Source organism: Tiliqua scincoides, chromosome 3, assembly GCF_035046505.1.
Source record: "Tiliqua scincoides isolate rTilSci1 chromosome 3, rTilSci1.hap2, whole genome shotgun sequence".
Lineage (NCBI taxonomy): Eukaryota > Metazoa > Chordata > Lepidosauria > Squamata > Scincidae > Tiliqua > Tiliqua scincoides.
Window position 1 is genome coordinate 66,235,589 of NC_089823.1, and position 19,761 is coordinate 66,255,349.

The 19,761-nt window shown below is 42.1% G+C and overlaps 1 protein-coding gene and 1 pseudogene across 2 annotated transcripts in view; both read left to right on the top strand.

The window, feature by feature from the left end:
- AGPAT3 (1-acylglycerol-3-phosphate O-acyltransferase 3) overlaps positions 1 to 19,761 on the top strand; it is a 94,171-nt gene that overhangs the window by 8,110 nt on the left and 66,300 nt on the right. The gene's annotated exons all lie outside the window — the stretch shown is intronic.
- LOC136646294 (5S ribosomal RNA) lies at positions 3,306 to 3,422 on the top strand (annotated as a pseudogene).

Genomic DNA, 19,761 nt, shown 5'->3' on the forward strand with positions numbered 1-19,761 from the left:
TCTCCCAGAATGTTCTTATAGTGAAACAACTGTACCAAATATATTGAGAATCAGTTTTATCACTGCCACACCCCCAAGATTATGCATTGGGTAAATTATATATCTCCTGAGGTCTAGATGGTGTCAAATCATTTTGAGTTTCCTTAATACTAACACAAGATGCAACTGAAGTTATAGACTTCCATTGCGCGTCAGTAACTTGAATCTCAAGCATTCTCCTCAAGCTGTTTACCTCAGTTATTTTCTAAATGAAGGATTTTGGTTTTTTAAGCATGTGCAATAGTCTGATTATTCACTATTCACTAGCTGACTATTCACTATTTTGTGAATAGTCAGCCAAACAGTGTCACTAGTCTTACTACTACACGTATAATACTAATACTGTATATACATAAATGCCAATTATGTGAAATGGTGCATTCTGGCATCTGAATTCTGAACCAACGGGAAATTTCTGAACTGTTTTCAAAGGCAGCTCTATATAGTTATGGAACTATTAAAAGTGTCTTGTGTGATTTTTCTCCCCCTTCCTATTAATATTTTCTCCCTTCATACATCTTAACATAGACTTGGATCCCAAGAGCCCACTATGTGAATGGAAGCCGCTGCTGCACCATCAAGGGATGTTTCAAGTTCCAGGATTGCCCTTCAGGGCAGCTTTTGAGTGAGCTGTAGATGGGATGGGAATTGGTGACCCTTCTGTGCGTGAACAGAAGTTCTTTACACACATGCAGCAGGCTCAGTGGATTCAAGTTGTAGACTCTAGCATACCTTGAAGTATTGATTGGGTAATGCAGAATAATTTCAACAGTAAAAAGTTGTCTTGAGATAAACTGTGTATTGCTTTAGATTTTATTCCTCACACTTGTTAAAATTACCCCCAAGTTACAAGTTCAGCGCAATCCTATCTTGTGCTGGAACAGGCAGGCCAGGAGGCCTGTGCTGTATCCAGCTCAAGATTGGGGTCAGAATTGGCTCAACCGGAAGCAAGGAGAAACTCTTCCCCTTACTCCTGGGTAAGCCACCACAGCCCTAATGAGTCTCTTTGGACCTGCACCACCTCAGGAGGTGGCACAAGTCTGAGAAGAACAGAGCAGCTTGGAGCCGCTCCATGCTGCTCAGGGAACAGGGTTGGGATCTGGCATAACTGCCAGGTCCCAGCTCCCACTCCCTGCCCGCCTGCCCCCTGGAACGCCTCCCTCCTGTCGCCTCCCCACCCTCCCCAGACCTCTGCCTCGGCCAAGCTTGGCTGATACAACCTTCCCGGCGCAAACCGCCACAGGGGCTGGATGCAGTCTCTGTGCTCCAGCGCACCTCGATGCACTGGCGCGGCTTGCTCCCAAGGAGGTGCAAATGTGCTTTACGGCACGTTTGCGACCCACCTAGGCTGGTGCAAGGGACTTGTGCCAGCCTAACACAAGGTTAGGATTGTGTCCATTGTTGCTTATTTGTTGTTGTCACCCCAGCCCTATAGAGAAGTACAAAAACTTGTCCCTTTACCATAAAGTAGTTCCAGCAGGCTATTTGCCTGGAAATTATCCGGGGTGAGTGACTAATTCCATAGTTACAGGACATAAAATCTATGGGTGAGTATGGGGAAAATGACAGTGGTATAAGGAAGCATAAATCTGGAAAAGGAATAGGCTGCACACATGGCAGAATAGTACAGTCCAAGTGTTTTCCCTACACGTATCTTAACAATCACTGAAGAAGGATTGTGAGGAGTAATTGGAATGTATTCATGCTTACTCTGTGTGTGTGTGTGTGTATAAATTGCATACAGATGTCTGATTCCAGAAGTGGAATCTTTAACAAAATGGTTATCGCTTCTTGTCCTTTTGGCTAAGATCAAACACAACATTATCTATTAAATTGAAAAAACAAGAACAACAAAAGCGTTTTGGGGAATGTGTTTGACTCTTCCCTTACTATAATGAATGGCTAAATGAACAGTCGCCATAATTAACAGCTTGGGGCCAGGGTGTCTGACGTCGTGCCTTCTCCTCTATAGACCAGCTTGTGCCCTAAGATCATCAGAAGGAAACCGTTTCGTGTGTTTCCCCTTTGCTGAAGCAAGGGGGGCAGTGGTGAGAGGAAGAGCCTTTTTGATGGTGCCTCTCTGAATGTGGAACTCCCTTCTAGGTGAATTCTGATCAGCTCCCTCCCTAGGCACTTTCTGATGGGGCTTGAAGATTTTTTTTTTTTAATTTCAAATGGCTTTTGGTGGGGAGTAGGCTAGAGGGAGTGATGTGAGTGTTGGGGCTATTGGTGGGGCCTGCAGGTGTTTTTATTTGCTGTTAATCTAATGCTTTTATATTTTAGAGGCTGTTTTTAGGCTACTGTGGGTTTAAATATAGTGGGCCCTCGGTATCCATGGGGATCCATTTCAGAACCCCCCCCCCCCATGGACACAAAAATTAACAGATACTGGAATCTGTGGGGGGCTGGTGCAGTGCCGCAATTAGGCCCAAATCCTAACTAATTTTCCAGCACTGGCATAGCGGTGCCAATGGGACGTGTGCTGCATCCTGCAGTTGGATGGCACTCATGGAAGCCTCCTCAAAGTAAGGTAATGTTTGTTCCCTTACCTCGGAGCTGCATTGCCCATATATCAGTGCTGGAAAGTGGATTAGGATTGCACCCTTAGTCACATTAGGGCTGCTTCAGGCCCTCTGGAGGGCTACGCTGAGTGTATGGCGCACTCCACTGGCCTCCCTGCCTCCTCAGAACACCTCTCTGATGTGACCTGGAGCCACTTCCAGTTCATTTCTGGTTGCTCTGTGGTGCAGGCTTGGCATCAGCAGATGGTAGAATGCCAGATCTGTGGATGCAGGATACTGAGGGCCCACTGTTTATTTTTACCTTTTATGTTATAAACCCTCTTGAGTGCCCAGTTTTGTTTACTTGGGGGAAGGCAGTAATAAAATCCTTAAATAAGTGCAACATTTCATTATTTATTTTAGAATACACCTCGTTTGCCTGTGTAGTTGCTGACGCAGCAATCTTACGTCACATCTGTGATTATCTTTTCGAAATGTGACTGTGTGAAAGCATGTTAGAGAAACTAGGAAGGGTTTTCAGTTAATTCCTTTGATACATTGGCAAGCTGAATGTTGCCTTGTGGTGATTTTTCAAGTGTCTTACAGGCCTAAGAGAGGATGCCAGTGAGACATTTGGAGGTGAGAGTGTTGCTAATAGTTTCTCAGTAGACCATAGAAGTGAACATCTGTGCTGACACATTTTATCTTCAGAACATCGTTTGATCCAAGCTTTGAGTCCAGAGCCTGTTTTTGGTTCCGCATTATGACAGCAACTGTTACCCTGCACATGCCCAATCTCGTCTGATCTTGGAAGCTAAGCAGGGTCAGGCCTGGTTAGTACTTGGATGGGAGACTGCCTGGGAATACTGGGTGCTGTAGGCTTATACCATAGTCTTTCGAGACTGAAGGTTGCCAACCATTATGAAAATGGTGGGATATGTAGAGTTTCTCTACACAGAAATTCTGTCTATGTAGGAAACCTGACTTGTGTGAAGGGGCCGTACTGTGTGGTTGAAAGACGAAAAGTTGATTTGAGTTGCCAATGATTACCTTTTCTTTTTGTAGATAAATTTTTGGGATAAGTAACTTATAGTTATCTCCAACTTTCTGTTTGCAATCCAAACAGCCCCTTAGGCACTGCATATGCCCACCAGGCTTGCAATGTCTAGTTAATGAATTAGTTAAATTGACACAAATATTTGATTAAAAAGATACTACCTAATTGAATCAGGCAGCAAATTAATCTTTTTTAAAAAATACAAGTACTTATAAAAAGTACTTGTGATAGGAGCCTCTTAGAAGGAGCCTCTTAGAAGAGGCATTCCTTCTTTTCTCTCAAATGAGAGAGATGCTTCAATTATAGGATGATGCCTGTTGCAAAGCACTTCACACCAGCACTCCTTGCCAGCAGGTGCCATCATATTTCCACCTAAGAGAAAAGTTGGAATACAGCTTCTGAGCTAGCACCTGCTGGAACTCTGTGTGATGGAGAAAGTCAGCACCAGTGTCCTGCTAACTTTCTTCTTGAAAGAGCTGGTTCTAGGGTTTCCAGACACCAAGCTAAGGGGCTGTAAATGTCCCCCCTTTTTTAAGGTAATCATGACTTGTTACTGTTTCTCAGAATGAAGAGCTTTTATCTGTGTTCAGATTTAATCAGTAAAATGTAAATATTTTATTGACTTCGTATTTAGCTGCATGACAATCCTCACAGGTGCACTTACTACATGCACTCCGTGCACTTAGAGTGTGTGTGTGATGGAGTCTGTTTGTAAAGCTGCTTTGAATTTTAGGGACAGTGCATGAGGCTAGTAAGGGCAGGTTGCTGTTGGAAGGGGAAGCTCAGAGTTATGAATTGTTCTTTTATTAGATTATTGTCCTACATCAAGATGCCAGTGCGTAGTTTTACTGTACATGTGAACTGACCTTCTGTGTCCTTGCATGCTGTGGCAAATGGTAAATGTAAAAGGTTTTCATCTTCACAGGTTCACTGCAGAATGTATTTGAGCTTCTTGATTGACTCTTTTGTGCCTGCACCAGAAGGGTAGAAGGTTTAAGCTTTATTTGCAGAGTACCCGCAATGTTCTGGCAGGCCAGGCTCCAGTCAAACCTAATCTCTTTCTTTTGGGAGAATTGAATTCATGCTAAAAAAAAAGCCTAAGTAGTTTCCCCTGATTAATCAAGTGTAGCAGTTCAAATTTCATTGCCTGGTGCAGGGCAAAAGTGTGACAGAGAAAACAACATTTTTGTTGCAGGTTTGGCTAGTGTGTGGTTCCATTTAAGTTTAACTGGCATTTTTCAATAGAAGCAAACTGTCAGGATTATTTGATATGTGAGATTTTCTTTTTCTTTGTTTTTTTAAACCTATTTATTTGATATAGGTAATATTCATTCAGTTGGAAATCCCTGTATTTTTAAACTAATGCACATTGTTGTCTACGAAAATAACTTTATTTGAACCTTTTAAAAACTTTGATATGACGGAGGTTCTACTCTGCTAGACTTCTGTATTTATATGCCACTCTTCTAACAAAGAGCTCATAGTTGCATTTAGGCCTCCCAACAACCTTGTGACGTAGAACAAGTTGAGAGACTGAGTAACTTACTGAGTGAGAGTGGGATTTGAACCTGAATTCCCCATGTTTGCACCCAACCCACTCCTGTGTCATACAGGCTCTGTTAAAGGAACAGTTTTAATTTCACATTTCTGTGGCAACCTGTGAAAATTCTGGAATACAGTACAGTATTTACCAACTTTTAGCTATATCCAGATCTCAGTAGATAAAGAACAGGAAATTCTTCTGCAAAAAGGTGGGAGGGGGGTATATTCAGTTGCTGAATATATGTGAAGCTTGATAGAGTACCAAAGCCAAATTGCAGTACAGTACAGTACTGTACTTTGATGGTGCAGTTCATCACTTCTCTCTTTCTCGTTTGCGCTCTGTAATACCAGTAATCAATGTCATGCTTGAGATCTGTTATAAAGTGCTAGCACTGCCAAAATTATTTGATTGCATGTTCCTGCCAAGTAGTACATTACAAGCATTTTTGCATATCTACATAAGTTTCAATGGTGGTTCTTTCTTTTTTTTAAAACATTGGCTGGTGGGTGGGACGATTTTTTTCTTCATCCTCTCTCCCCTGCATTAATTTTTACCAGAGAAGAGGGATGAGGGAAACACAGCTCCACAGAATTCAAAACCCTAAAGTCAGAGACTATGGGTGCTCTGGAAGATTCATTTTCTGTAGTTTATGGGGAGAGGAAAGTGTTGTGCGAACTACCTGGATCCTTAACGTTAATGTTAGCAATTGTATGTTAAGAGAAAGTGGAGGTCTAAAGGAATCTTGTGTCTCAACTTGAGATAATGATATTCGCTTGGTTTTGTTACTGGGGATACGCTTGTCATGGCTATCTGGTGCCTGTGATAGTGTCATTCTTTCCTAGTGTTTCACAATGAATGCCTGGCAGCTTGTGTCAGTATCATATGTAGTAACTGGTGTGTACATCCCATTATGTCACATACTGATCTGTATGGAGAGTGATGTTAGAGTTGTTCATTATTTTCTGTTCCAGCAAAAATTGTAGGTATTTTATAATGCAGAATTTCACTCTTCAAGAAAATGACCTCCACAGAGGTGTAAGGCTTCTGCCTCTGTCCGCGCGTCGGCGCATCTGAATGCACCAACGTGGCTCCCGCTCACGGAGGCGCAAACATGCTTTATGGCATGTTTGCGACCCTCCAGGGCCACCTATGCCAGCATAACTGCCGGTTAGGCTTACACCCTTACTTGCAGGTCAGTGTGTAGAGGAATGCGGCCTAAGCATGTCTAAACATGCTTGTTTGTATTCAGACTTATTTTTAACACAGCTGTTTTTAAAAAGACACATTATCTGATTTACATTTAAAGAATCCGACCTGTGGAGAACTACAGTCTTTTGGCCTCTACACGTAAAGCACCTCACAAAATTTAAAAACACATTTAGTAAAATATGAAACAAAATAGTGGAAGTATCTCAAACCACCAACATTACAATTATTAAGCTTACCGAGGAAACGTATCTGAAGCCCTTTGAATACCAAGATGCTTTATAAATGCAGTATGTAACATGCATGTGCTCTGGAGATCCATTTTTGGGCAGAAAATGTGGAATATAATTATTTTTTCAAAACAGTATATTCTAATGGGAATAAAACTTGTTGCTACGCTAGGAATGTTTCTGTATTTCACTTTGTTAAAACTAGTGGACGATTGTCAGATTTAGGACGCAATCCTAACCAACTTCAGCATTGGCATACATGTGCCGTGGGGCATGTGCTGCATTCTGCAGTTGGGGGGGCAGTCAAAGTAAGGCAATGTTTGTTCCCTTACCTTGTAGTTGCATTGCCCTTATGTCAGTGCTGGAAAGTTGGTTAGGATTGTGGCCTTACTTTTCCTGTGTCTTGTCCTCACTGTATCATGAATCTTTTACCTGGGAAGGGTGTCTGTATCACTTCTTGCAGTTAACCTTCTCTTTTGAGAGAAGAAACAATAGGATCTGAAACCCATTCTGATGAGGGTGCCTGATGGAAACCAAATTGTTCCTGGACTAGACCACAAACGATGGTGGCTAACTTGTTGAATTCCGCCTGTAAGATAATCTCTGGAAAGGGTGCAGAGGGCACCTTGTTAGTGTATATTGCCAAGTTTGAATATCTGGAGGGAGTGACTTTCACACACAAGTCTGAAACAACAAATGTCTCCATTGTATTGGTTCTCATACAACGTACAATCAACAGGTAACTTTGGTTCACCTCCCACTTGAACGAATAAGTAACATAGTTGTCTACCCATTTCCAGTGACTGTGTGGTGTAATACAAAATAATAGTGAATGAAGTGGAATTCTTGAGCCATTTTGATTTCGTTTATCTAGTCAGTAGAATGCAGAACCTGAACAGGAAGAAAGTGAACTTCGCTTTCTTCAACATAACTACTTTTTGCCAGTTGTAATTCCATATCATTATACAGCTTGTCCTTTGTGTGGAGATGCCATGCTTTCAGGCATGTCATTGCAGTTGCAGACTTCAGTGGTTTTGTTTTGTGAATTTTTACTAATGCAAATTTAAATATGTACAATAGAACAAATAATAGCTTTATCTGAGAACTAGATATCAGAACTTGGCCAAATTTCCTCTGACAGGTCAACCCTATAGTCCAGTGTTATTCAAACAGTGTGGCGCGGCTCTTAAGGGAGGCGCCAGGAACTGAAAGGGGAGGCGCGGGATGTCCTCTTGCAGCGATACAGTCACACACCTGGGCAGAATACGAGCCCGTCTTCTGCCCGTCGTCTGCGCTTTTTTTTAAAGCAGAAGAAACAGGAGTTGCTCAGCTGTGAGAATGGCTGCTGCTGCCCCCGCCCTCTTCCGAGCATGCTCAACTTGCAGTCCTTAACCCTCACTGATCCTTGTCTGGTTGCTTGCTAGTTCCCAGCCTGGGATCACTTCTCATCAAAGTGAAATCTCTCTTTTCAACCCCCTCCCTCTTCCACTCCCCCCTTTCGATCTCCAAACCTTCCCACTTTCCTCCCCCTCTCCAAATAAAACGCTTCCTATTTTACCAGTCACCAGAGGTCTTAAAGTTGTTTCCATGCAGCTGGCAAAGGGGGAGGGGAGAGACAAGCACACACTTTACTTGGCCAGGAGCAGAAAAAGGGTACTGTTTTTAAAGTGATTTATTAATCTTGTTGTTTGACTGAAGAGGAAAGGCTGTATTTTTAAAGTGATGAATCTTGCTATTTGAAGGGAATACTTATCAGCCATTGATGAAGTGATTGCCAGCCCAATCCTATCCACACTTTCCTGGGAGTAAGCCCCATTGACTCTAATGGGACTTACTTCTCAGTAGACATGCATAGGCTTGAGCTGCTCATCTCTTAGTCAGCTTCCTAACCAAACCCTTATCAGCTCTGATATATTTTCACGGTCTATTTTTGTTTTCCCCACCAGCTGCTAGAAAAATTTAATTTCATTAAATTAATAAAGGGTTCAGTCCTATCCAAGGAGAATGGGAGAAATGACTAGTTGGATTGGGGTCCACAGGGGCATGTGTGTGTAATGTTGGTCAGACTGGTTGTTCTCAAAGTTCATTTGATAAAACAATTCTATTGGTATGCTGGCAAAGTTTAAAAAAATGAGTCCTCCTGGACCAGACAAAATCTACCTGCTCCAGCATCCTATCTCCAACAGTGATCAGCAGCTGATCATTTATAAAGCATGTATATTGCTGTGTATTAATAATATATTTTTAATATCTGCATTTAATTAATGATATGATTAATATAATTAATATTAATATAATTAATATATATGTAATATTTAATATTATATTATAATAAATATAATATTATAATATTATATATAATATATATAATATAGTTAATATTTCTGGCCACTTCCTGTTTAATGATGTTACTTCCAGCCCTCAGGAACATGATGGAGAGTCATGGCCAACAGCCACAGGGGTCAAGGGAGCCACTGGCCGGAAAAGTTTGAGTACCGCTGTTATAGTCCCAGTCTGCTAGGCACTGATGATATCAGCACTGTGCTAGCATAATGTAGCTGGGTTCCTATGCTCTTCTATCCCAAGTGTGGCCTTTGAAGCAAACGCTGACAGACATTCCCATGCTGTTCCTAGCAATTCTAGGAACAGGGAGAGTGACGTTCATCTGTGATACCCTCACATTAGTCATGTGTAGAAGGCACCAATTAATATATGGAAAAGAATGGAATGCCAGCCTTATGGAATAATCTCTCACTCCTCTCTTACACAAGTGCGCTGACAGGAACATGTCACACCATTTCCCATGACCTAGTTGTCAGAAGGCTTGCATGGGAGATAGGCCCCTCGGAAAAAGGGTTCAAATCTCACTGAAGTTCCAAGGCGTCATCACAGGCAATGTTTAGGGCCCTACAAAACTGAGGGCCCAATCCTGTCCAACTTTCCAGCACCGGTGTAGCTGCAGTGCAGTTCTGAGGTAAGGGAACAAATGTTCCCATACCTTGAGGAGACCTCTGTGACTGCCTCCCCACCACAGAATGCAGTGCACGCCCCATTGGCATGGCTGCACCGGCACTGGAAAAGTGGATAAGATTTGGCCCTGAGTCTACAATCCTATGCATACTTACCTGGGAGTAAGCTCCATCAACTGTGATGGGACTTACTTCTGTGTAGACATGCATAGGATGGGGCTGACATTTATATTCATGACTCTGTGAGGGTACCACAGTTCTCCCCCCCCCCCAACACTGCCTTTTTCTTTGTGCAAGGTGCCTCTTCAGCAAAACTGTGCCTGTAGTTCTGTGGATGTGGGAGCAGACTGATGTTGCTCAGTGCTGCATGTCTTAATATATGAGATCTGTACTCCTTTGCTGGAGAAGTTATGGAGTTAATGGTGCTGTGCCATGAATGGCTGCTGAATTAGTTGGAAAGCTATCCTTGGATTTAATGTGAAGGGGAAAGAAGGTAGAGCGGGTCAGTGCACTCCATTTCATTTCAATGTGAATGTCTTTATTTAATGCCATATCTTTTGCAGGTGCCTAACACTCTACCATTGTTAGGCACTGGACCACCCAGCAACAAGCATGAGTTTAGAGCAGGGGTCTCCAAACTTTTTAACCAGAGGGTCACATCAAATATCTGGCATGGTGTTGAGGGCTGGAAATAAATATTTAAATATAAAATTTAAATAAATAAATTAGAGATGGAACTTAGATGAGTGAATGGGCTCATTCATTCAACCTCTCTGGTCCTCAGAACACTCTCCAGACACAACCAGAGCACAGCTCTGGTCGTGTTCGGTGGAGTGGGCCAGAGGCTTTCAGGGGACAAGAGCCTGGCTGCGGGCCGGATAGACGCCTGCTGCGGTCTGCCACTGGCCCCGGGCTGGGGTTTGGAGACCCCTGGTTTACAGTACTGGTTAGAGAGGTTTAATTCATGGACATTAAACATTAGTTAATGGGGTTTGTTTGTAAATATTCCGAGTTGATTTATTTAACCCTTTACCTGTCTGCTGTTGATTGAACTCTGTCAGAGTCTTGCTCCAGTCCTTGGCTAGCTGCTACTGGATAGGTTTTTGAGGCATTTTCCATGTAACTGAGAGGGAGGCTATTGAGGACTGCCTCTCTTTGCATGGCTTTGTTTTTGTGGTGGCAACAGAATCTATTGATTTTGGTCCTGGCCAAAAGGGAAAAGAAGGAGACGCAGGCACCAGGGTTTCCCCTCATTCACCCCCCCCCCCAGTTTCTGCAAATTGCAAAGCAGTCAGGGATGTGGTGTATTGGTACTAATGAAACTGAATCAAGATTTCAGAACTGGTAAATTCCACATTCGTTTTTTCCCAGAATTTGTATCATTTTGTGGAAAAATTTGCAGTACACCAAAGCCAGTGTGTTCTTAAGAAGGTTGGCTATTCCCAAACGTGTTGGGCTCCTATATGGATGTACCCATCACAATAAATCTGTGGCTCCCAAACTTTTTTGACAGTTGGCTCCCTTGACCTACTGGGCCATTGGCTGCTGCTCCCCATTAGGACTACAATCTTATACATTGTATAGGGCGGCGGGTTGTTTTTTTTTGCAAGGATTCCATGGCTCCGCTGGCTGGTTTCTGCGGCTCCCTGGGGATCCATGACTCACAGTTTGGGAACCATTGCAATAAATCATTGCAATAAACTCCTTTGGAGTTTTCCTTTTCCTCTCCCTTCCTCCCCCCCCCCCTACATTTTAGCACATCTGCAGTGACCAATGGATGGATGTCTTTTTGTGGTGTTAAAATGTGGGTGTGTATTTGAAAATCTAGAACCTCCTTGCCTATTAAAGCAGTCATAAGACGGGTTCTTAAATGTTTGGTGAGAGCAAATATTGAATTCTGTAGCAAAACACTCTGCTTTCGCTAATGTATATATAATAAGATTGCTCACTATTAATCTTGGGAGTATGCCTGTGAGTTTGACTAAATAACTGTCCTGAGAAAAAGCAGTTGCTTGGAAAAAAAGAGCAAAATCTCACCTCTCTCTCTCTCTCTCTCTCTCTCTCTCTCTCTCTCTCTCTCTCTGTGTGTGTGTGTGTGTGTGTGTGTGTGTGTGTGTGTGTGTGTGTGTGTGTGTGTGTGTTCCAAAGGCACCATAACTGGAAGAACAAGTGCCAAAGCCTCATCTGACTGTGTTGCAAAGAAATGAATGCGCTCAAGCCTTTCCTCCACAGGCAATTCCCCCCCCCCAAATATAAACACAAAACTTATTTTGGATGGTGCTCTGAAAATAGAAATGTAGTAAAGTGCATATGGGTAAGCCATGCGAAGGACCTCTAAGTGCACCCTTACTCCCCAAGCCATTGTGCATATATACTTATGGGATTGCTATCTGGAACAAAGGATTTGCCACCCATATGGCAACATTTATGTGGTGCTGACAGAGAATACCAAACTGGGCTATTCTGGTTGTAATCCTATACATGCTTTCCTAGGAGTAGGTTCCATTGAATTCAGTGGGACTTGCTTCTGAGCAAACATGCATAGGATGAGCTGTTCATTTTCTTTAGAGTATAGGTTCTCAGACTGTGGATCGGGACCCACTTGGTGGGCTGCAATCCAATTTCTGGTGGGTTGTGAGAACCTGGCGGCAGCCATTTTGGAAGATGGCAAAAGACCTAGGCGGCGCCATTTTGGAAGTGGGCAAAGCCTGGGCGTCACCATTTTAAGCTTCCCAGCTTAAACATCTTCCAGCTCTGGCATCACAGTGATGTCACTTCCTGTTTGATGATGTCATTTCTGGCTGTGACATCACTTCCAGGTTGCTGACATCACTTCTGGTGGGTCCCAGACAGATTGTCATTCTCAGAAGTGGGTCCTGAGCTAAAAAGGGTGAGAACCACTGCTTTAGAAGTATAAAACCCTGTTTAAGGATCAAGTTCAGATGGGCACTGTGGTGGTGGATGGAATATTTTGAAGTTTTTATGGCAGAATGAAGAGGTTGTAAGAAAAATCTTGATGATTATAATTGCCCTGGGGGTGAAAAGTTGTTAATATCATTTGTGATTTGTTTGCTGGGGATTAATTTATTTTATGTAAAACAAATGCATATCTGAGATTGGGTTTTTTCCATGTTTTCACAATTGTGGCATTCCCAGGTATGTGGGGAAAAACAGAATGTCATTATGTAGAGTTCTTCAGTATGTATATGCATGAGGTGTGAGAGTATCTCTACCTTAACCATGTATAAATGTGCATAAAATAGCCTGCAAAAATGTTAGGAATAATTCATGGATTTCGTAGGTTTCTTTCTCAGACACCTCTAACTATTCTTGCTCTAGTTCTAATTGACCTATGCAGAAGTGTCAAGTTTTTGTAGTTACAGAGGAAATACCCAACCTGAGTGCCAAAAAGATGTGAGAAAATATTCCAAAGAATTACTCCTCTCAGTTCCAGGAATAACAAACCTTTGAAAAAGAAACCTTTAAAAACTCCTGTGGTTGTTCTGTGTTCAAAGAGATGTAACATTTCATTTTACATGCAGTTTTTATTTGTCAGGATGAGTTCTTATATTCTTTGAGAACCTACTGCAACAGAAAGATTTGAATGGCTTAACGTGCTTCAAATGGGAGGAAGAGGAAATGCAAATGAATTTTGTGGGAAATGTTTGGGCTCAGCTTTGTCAGTCCTGACAAGTGAGGAAAACGGAAGTACAACTTGTGCATTCTCTCATTTCCTCCCCCTTCCCAGTAAGAACACCCAAAGCCATTTAAAAATTTGTCCTTATCACCAGTGAAACAAAACAAAGACAGCTATAAAGTTTCAGGGAAATTAGGAACAACTTGAACAGGGTCATGAAATATTTTTATTATTATTAAATTTTAAGGAAAGGAATTAAAGATGCTACAAGTGCTGATGGCAAGTGCTGATGGCACGGAGGGTGAACTGGGCCTAAAAGGGGGCAAGGTTGTCAGTGCTGACACGTGCTGTATCCAAACCCCCTTCTTGGGCACAATCTGCCTGTACGGATCAAGTCAGACTTACACCAATGATACTGCTGGCAACTTGCTGGTTCAAGTTGACCCATAGTGGCTGCTGGGCTTACCCAGAGGTAATGGGGCAAGTGTTCCCTCGTGGGATGTAGCTGTCACGGCGCAGGAATTTAGTTAGGAATGGGGCGTGAAGCATCTCCTCTTGATGAAATACGTACCTCCTGTATTGTAGAAAAGAAATTCCCACCTGGTCAGTAGTTTACTAATATGTATATTTGAACCTTGGTAAAATATGAAGAATGTGTTGTTAGTGCTGGCTTACACATCCATTAATTGCAATTTCTATTCAAATGTGCTATTGTTTGCTTATGCATTAAAACATTATATGAGCCTAAAGGGTTTTTGGTGGAATGTACCAAGACTATGAAGGAACAGCCAAGTAGTGTACTTCATGCATTTTACACCCTCACATAGTGACATTCTCTGAAACTTGGTGTCTTATTTCTGTGGCATGGATCGAAGTACCTGCCCGCACCTGACCTCTGTTAAGCTAGTGGCTAGTTCGAATTTCTGACTCCATATTATGTAGTTCAGCACAGCAAAATAAATACCGGCAAAGCTGACAATGTCCAGAATTCTATAGGTGTAAGCATGGCTTTTGAAAGAAGCTAGGTCACTGGCATACCTTAAATTGAAGATTTGTCCCCAAGGATTCCATTTTGCTTTGTATATCTGTTCTCTGCATGTTATTCTTCAGAATCAGTTTTGTATCCTGAAAAATAAACGTGTGATCATGTACAAGATTTGTAGTCTGTAGTATACAGACTGGACTGAAAGTAGATTGTTCTGGTGAGGTTCAGATGCACAAACAAGTTTGTAGTCAAGGGGGGGGGTGAAGGGTGTAGCATTGGAATTTCTCCAACAGTAGGAGCATCAGCAGGAGCACTTGGGTGCTGCTTGTGAAATGTATTTCAAAGTATGTTAGCCTAGGGGAATCATCAGGCATAGCAGGAGGCAAACTGAGAAATTTGCCTAGGGCAGGGGTTCTCAAACTTCTTGGGAGTAAAACTTCTGAGGAAAGTTTGTGCGGGGGCAAGGAAAAAGGCATCAACGCAATCCTCTGGAATCATGCCTCTGTAGGGGCAGAAGGGCTTTTTTTGAACCTAACTTACTTGCTGCCAGGGTCGGGGCTGGTGGTGCAGGGAGCAGCATACCATTTCTGAAGTGGCCCACGAGATAGGTGATCGCCTAGATTGTTTCTCAAAGTGTGCTTCTAGGAGCCCTGGGGCTTCCTGAGACCTCTGAGACCGGAGGTGGATCTCAGTGACAGTGGCGTATGCCAAATTCGGAAACCCCCTCTTGATTCAAACACTTCCCCAGAAGGCTCCGTAAGGTTACATGAGCAAAAGAGTTGGTGTCACTTTGAGGAGTCCCATAAGAGACTACAGAGTGGCTAAGGGGGTAAATAACATGGTTTTTTATCCTAACTAGTACCTTGCCAGATGTATCGTACATCTCTGGCTGCCGTATAAGGGGTGGGAGTGCCAGTAAAAGGTCTTCTGAGATTATTGTTCACTTTTGAGATTGACTGCTGATGTCATAAGCATGCCATTTTAACTATAATATCACAACTGCCAATAGAAGCAAATTTGGTACCATTTTAAGTGTGTTATAGCAAAATCCTGTGCATTGTGAGACTTACTCCCAGGAAAGTGTATAAAGGATTGTAGCCTTGTTTTCCTCACTGTGATCAAGAGATTATCAAGTTTGCTCACTGTATTAAACTGTGGCAATAAAGAGCATTCTTGACCATATTGACCAGCCAATAACTGCCTTCTATAATAAGAAAATGGCACACTTTTTTCTCTTCAGAGTTACTCACTGGAAACAAACACCTGTACGTATAGAACGTGGTTCTTAGTAAATCTGCTTTGGATACAGTCGTAAGTTCTCAACATTTTATATGGTTTCAAGTGTTTAGATTTATATGGTTTCAAGTGTTTACATCAGGGGTGTCCAAAGTTTTTGGCAGGAGGGCCACATCATCTCTCTGACACTGTGTCGGGGGCCAGGGAAAAAAAGAATTAATTTACATTTCAAATTTTAATAAATTTACATAAATTTACATAAATTAATATACTAGAGGTGGAACACATGAATGAATGAAGGTCTTGCAATAGCTGAAGTCCTATAAAAGGCCTTCAGGAGTCAACCTCGAGGCAAAATCAGGAGCCGGAGTCCCTGAGGCAGTTTGTGGCTGTACACAGTCACGCTCTGGCAACTCCTGCGACGCCGCTGGAACCAACCGTTTTGGCTTCTGCCTTTCCATTGGATCATTCCAGCGACGTGGAGAGGGGGGATTTGCTGCATGGGTAACAGCCTATCCTCCATACCTTCTTTAGCCAGGCTTCGTGCACTGGAGAGGACACTCCGCCATAAGGGATTGTCACTCCCGAATTGGCCTTTTCAGCCACACTAGACGATGTTCCAAAACCACCTTTCAGAGCGCGATACCATAGTCTCTCGAGACTGAAGGTTGCCAACTATAAAAGGCCTTGATCAAAGCAAGGCTGGCCTTTTCTTTGCTGCTGCTACTGCATCACAGACATGAAACAGCAAGCAGTGGAAGGAGCCCTCATCCCACAGCTAATGCGAGAGGTCAGTCACTCCACGCTGAGAGCAGTTGCATCAGGCCAATGCGGGCTCCAGCAAGTCTCTGGTGGACCAGAGGCTCATTGGACACTGAGGTCTCCCTGAGGGCCGCATTGGGAGTCCTTGAGGGCCACAAGTGACTCCAGGGCCAGGGTTTGGGCACCCCTGGTTTAGATTAATACAGTCTTGTCTTTAACCAGTTGCCATTGGCAACCTTGAATCCATGTTTGGGTGAATGGCTGTGGTGTGGCCTATTCTTTTTAAAAACCTTTTTTTTTTTTTTTGGCCATGCTTCTGAGAGGGCAGCTGGCCATTTTTTTCCTCCTTTGGAACTTGCCAGAAAATGGCTCTCCAACACCATGTGGGATCATTTCCTGTACTTCTTTTCTGAAGGAAAAAAAGATGTCAAGCAGGAACCAGCTGCCAAGGATGCTATCAGCATTTCAAGCGCTGCTGAAGTTGCCACTGCCAGCGAAAAAAAATATTTTCAGAAAGATTAAGCCCCACAGGGACTGTAGCAGAGTTTCAAGTCAGATGAAGTCGCCATTCTGCAGAGGTGCAACAAAAAAAGAGTTTTTTAAAAAGCCCCTTACCAGCACTGGGCCTGTCCCCCTCTGCTGGAGAACAAAGGCTGCAATCCTACGGTATATATTCTCCTCAGAGTAAGCCCCATTGAACACAAAGGTAATTACTTCTGAGTAGACATTCATAGGCTTGTGCTATAGGTTGTTTTACGGGTGATTTGAGGAACTTAATGACAAGCAGATTACTCAATTTAAAAAAAATAACTCATTTTGATCAACTAAAAAGGTTTCTCAATTGGTCAGCAGATTTTTTTTTTAAATTGTCTTTCATACAAGTACTTCCAAAGATGACTGGTGACAAAAGCACTACCCTAAGAGAGACACAGAAGGGAAACTGTCTCCAGAGATGATGCATTAGCCTACAATCCTGTTCACTTTTCATGGGAGTAAGCACCATTGAACACAATGGAACTTGCTTCTGAATAGACATGTGTAGGATTGCACTGTAAATGGTCTAAAGAAAATTGTACTTTATGTCTTATGAGAAAACACAATCAACTAAATCAAGGCAATAATCAACCAAAATTCATCTGATGAACTGACTTTTTTTAATGAGATCTCTACTTTTAATCAGTGTGTGAGATTGTTGAATTCATAACAAAGTCCACCTTATTTCCTGTGTAAGCCAAAATAAATGTATTGGGGTAAAAACAGAAACCTGAATCATACTTTTGCTTAGCATATATTACTGTTACATGACCGTTTTGCAAAGATACTGTACTCAAGAAGGCAGATAATGCTTTAGGAATGATGGAGGGGAAAATCTTCTGTTAATAGTTGTAAAAGTGCACAATAAAGACAGGAGGGAATAATGTTAAAAGGGTGGGTGGTGGTAATAAAAAGGAGAGGATAATGATAACAGGCCTACAAAATTGAGGGTCAGAAAAGTTTTTCCCAAACTTTACGGTGGTTTGATATGAATTTGGGGTGTCGATTCCAAAAATGGCATCCGTTTTGTCCTATCACATCTAGTTTTGGAGATATAGTATAGCCTAATTAGTGAATGGTTCAAGCAGCTTCCTCATGAGGAAGCCATGGTGTAGGCTTCCTCATGAGGAAGCTGCTTGAACCATTCACTAAAGAGGAGAAGAATAATGTATAGCACCTGTAAAGACCCATGTGGAGAATGAAATGAAATGATTGATTGCATCCCATCAGCAAATAATTATGAGGAATGGTGTTTGGCGATAGCTTATTTATTGACTAAGTAAGGCCACTGAAACCTTAACATTCTCAACTCAGCTGTAAATCTGCAAGCTCTTGTGATAAGTGCTTACTTTCATCATTGGTTTCTTGGTTCAGTACAGCTGAAGATTCAGGCAACGTATGCCTGATTTTAGCTAATTGAATATATGTTTATCTCCTTCAAATACATTTATACACTATAAAGAAGAGTTTTTATAGAACCCTCCCAGAAGGAGGGTTGCCGACTCTGAAGTGATTTCTGGACATTTTTTTCACCTTCATCATTACCTAATTTCATTCTGCAAAGGTAACTGTATTAAAATCTCCAGCATTGCTTCAGTAGGCTCCTTGAGATTGCTGCTGATTCCTGGAGACTCCAGGTTAATGCTGGAGATTTGGCAACTTTAGCTGCCTGAGGGCCCAATCCTTTCCAGTTTTTCAGTGCCGGTGCTGCTGTGCCAATGGGGTATGCACTGCTTCCTGTGTAGGGGAGACAGTCACAGAGGCCTCCTGAAGGTATGGGAACATTTGTTCCCTTACCTCGGGGCTGCATTGCGTCTGCACCGGTGCTGGAAAGTTGGATAGGATTAGGCCCTGAGTAGGACTCTGTAGCTGAGCCAGAGTGTTCTTGTCTGCGCCACTTTAACAGATGTTAAGTATTAGGTAACCAAAGATAATTGTAACAGTTTGACATTGCAATCCTAAATAGGTTTGCTCAGAAGGATGTCCAGTGATTTCAGTGGAACGTACGCCTATGTAAAGAGTTCATAGGCTAACAGCCATAAAGAATGAAAAGAAAATATCAACCATAGTTTCTTGCACAAAATCGGAAAGAAAAACTTTGATGTTCATTCAAAAAAAACCAAAAAACACAACAACCCTGTGTCTCTTCTGTGTTATATTTAGAATTACTGATTTTAGTTACTATGTCACTAATTTAAGTTACAATTGGAATGTTGCCATGATTAAAAATGACTGATGTTCGCAAAATTTTGGAGAGAAAAAGAGTAGTTGCTTGTTATAATAGTGTCCCAGTACCTTCTGCTATTTGTCACCATTTAAATATCACTTTTTGGACAAGTGTATTTATGTAATAAGCTGTCCCTGCATGTATTGAAGAAAAATAGATTATTTTTGAAATTCAAAATGAATCTTCCTTGCTCACACAATAAATAACTTTTTCTTTAACTGCTGAAAAAATAGGGTTACATGGTTTATCGCTTTGGCTTTCTGTGATCTGCTTCTTAGAACACAATCCTATGCATGTCTGCTCAGAAGTAAGTCCCATTATAATCAATGGGACTTGCTCCCAAGTAAGTCCCAAGTAAGTGACCTGTTGTTGTACTCTCTGCTTTTTGACCAAACAAAGGTAAAATAAAACACGATTATAAGTCACCATGCCTAGGATTATGCTGTAACTCTCATTGTAGTGGTTGAGGGGGATAGTGTCTTAAAGGCCAACCTTCTTTGACCTACATTGCCTCACAGCCCAATCCTATCCAACTTTCCCAGACTGATGCAGCTGCAAGGTAAGGGCCTCCATGACTGCCGCCCCCCCCCCCACAGGATGTATCGTGCCCTATTGGAACGGCTGCATCAATGCTGGCATGTTAGATATGATTGGGCTGGTAGATTAAAGTTGGAGAGGGAACTTTGTTTCTTTTCCTGCCTCAAATTGCTTAAATGCAGTGCTTTTTTGTTAAAAAAAAAAAATAGGTGCAGGAACTCACAACTTGTTAATCTTTTATTTATTTATTTATTTATTTATTTATTTATTTATTTATTTATTTATAAACCATTTTTTA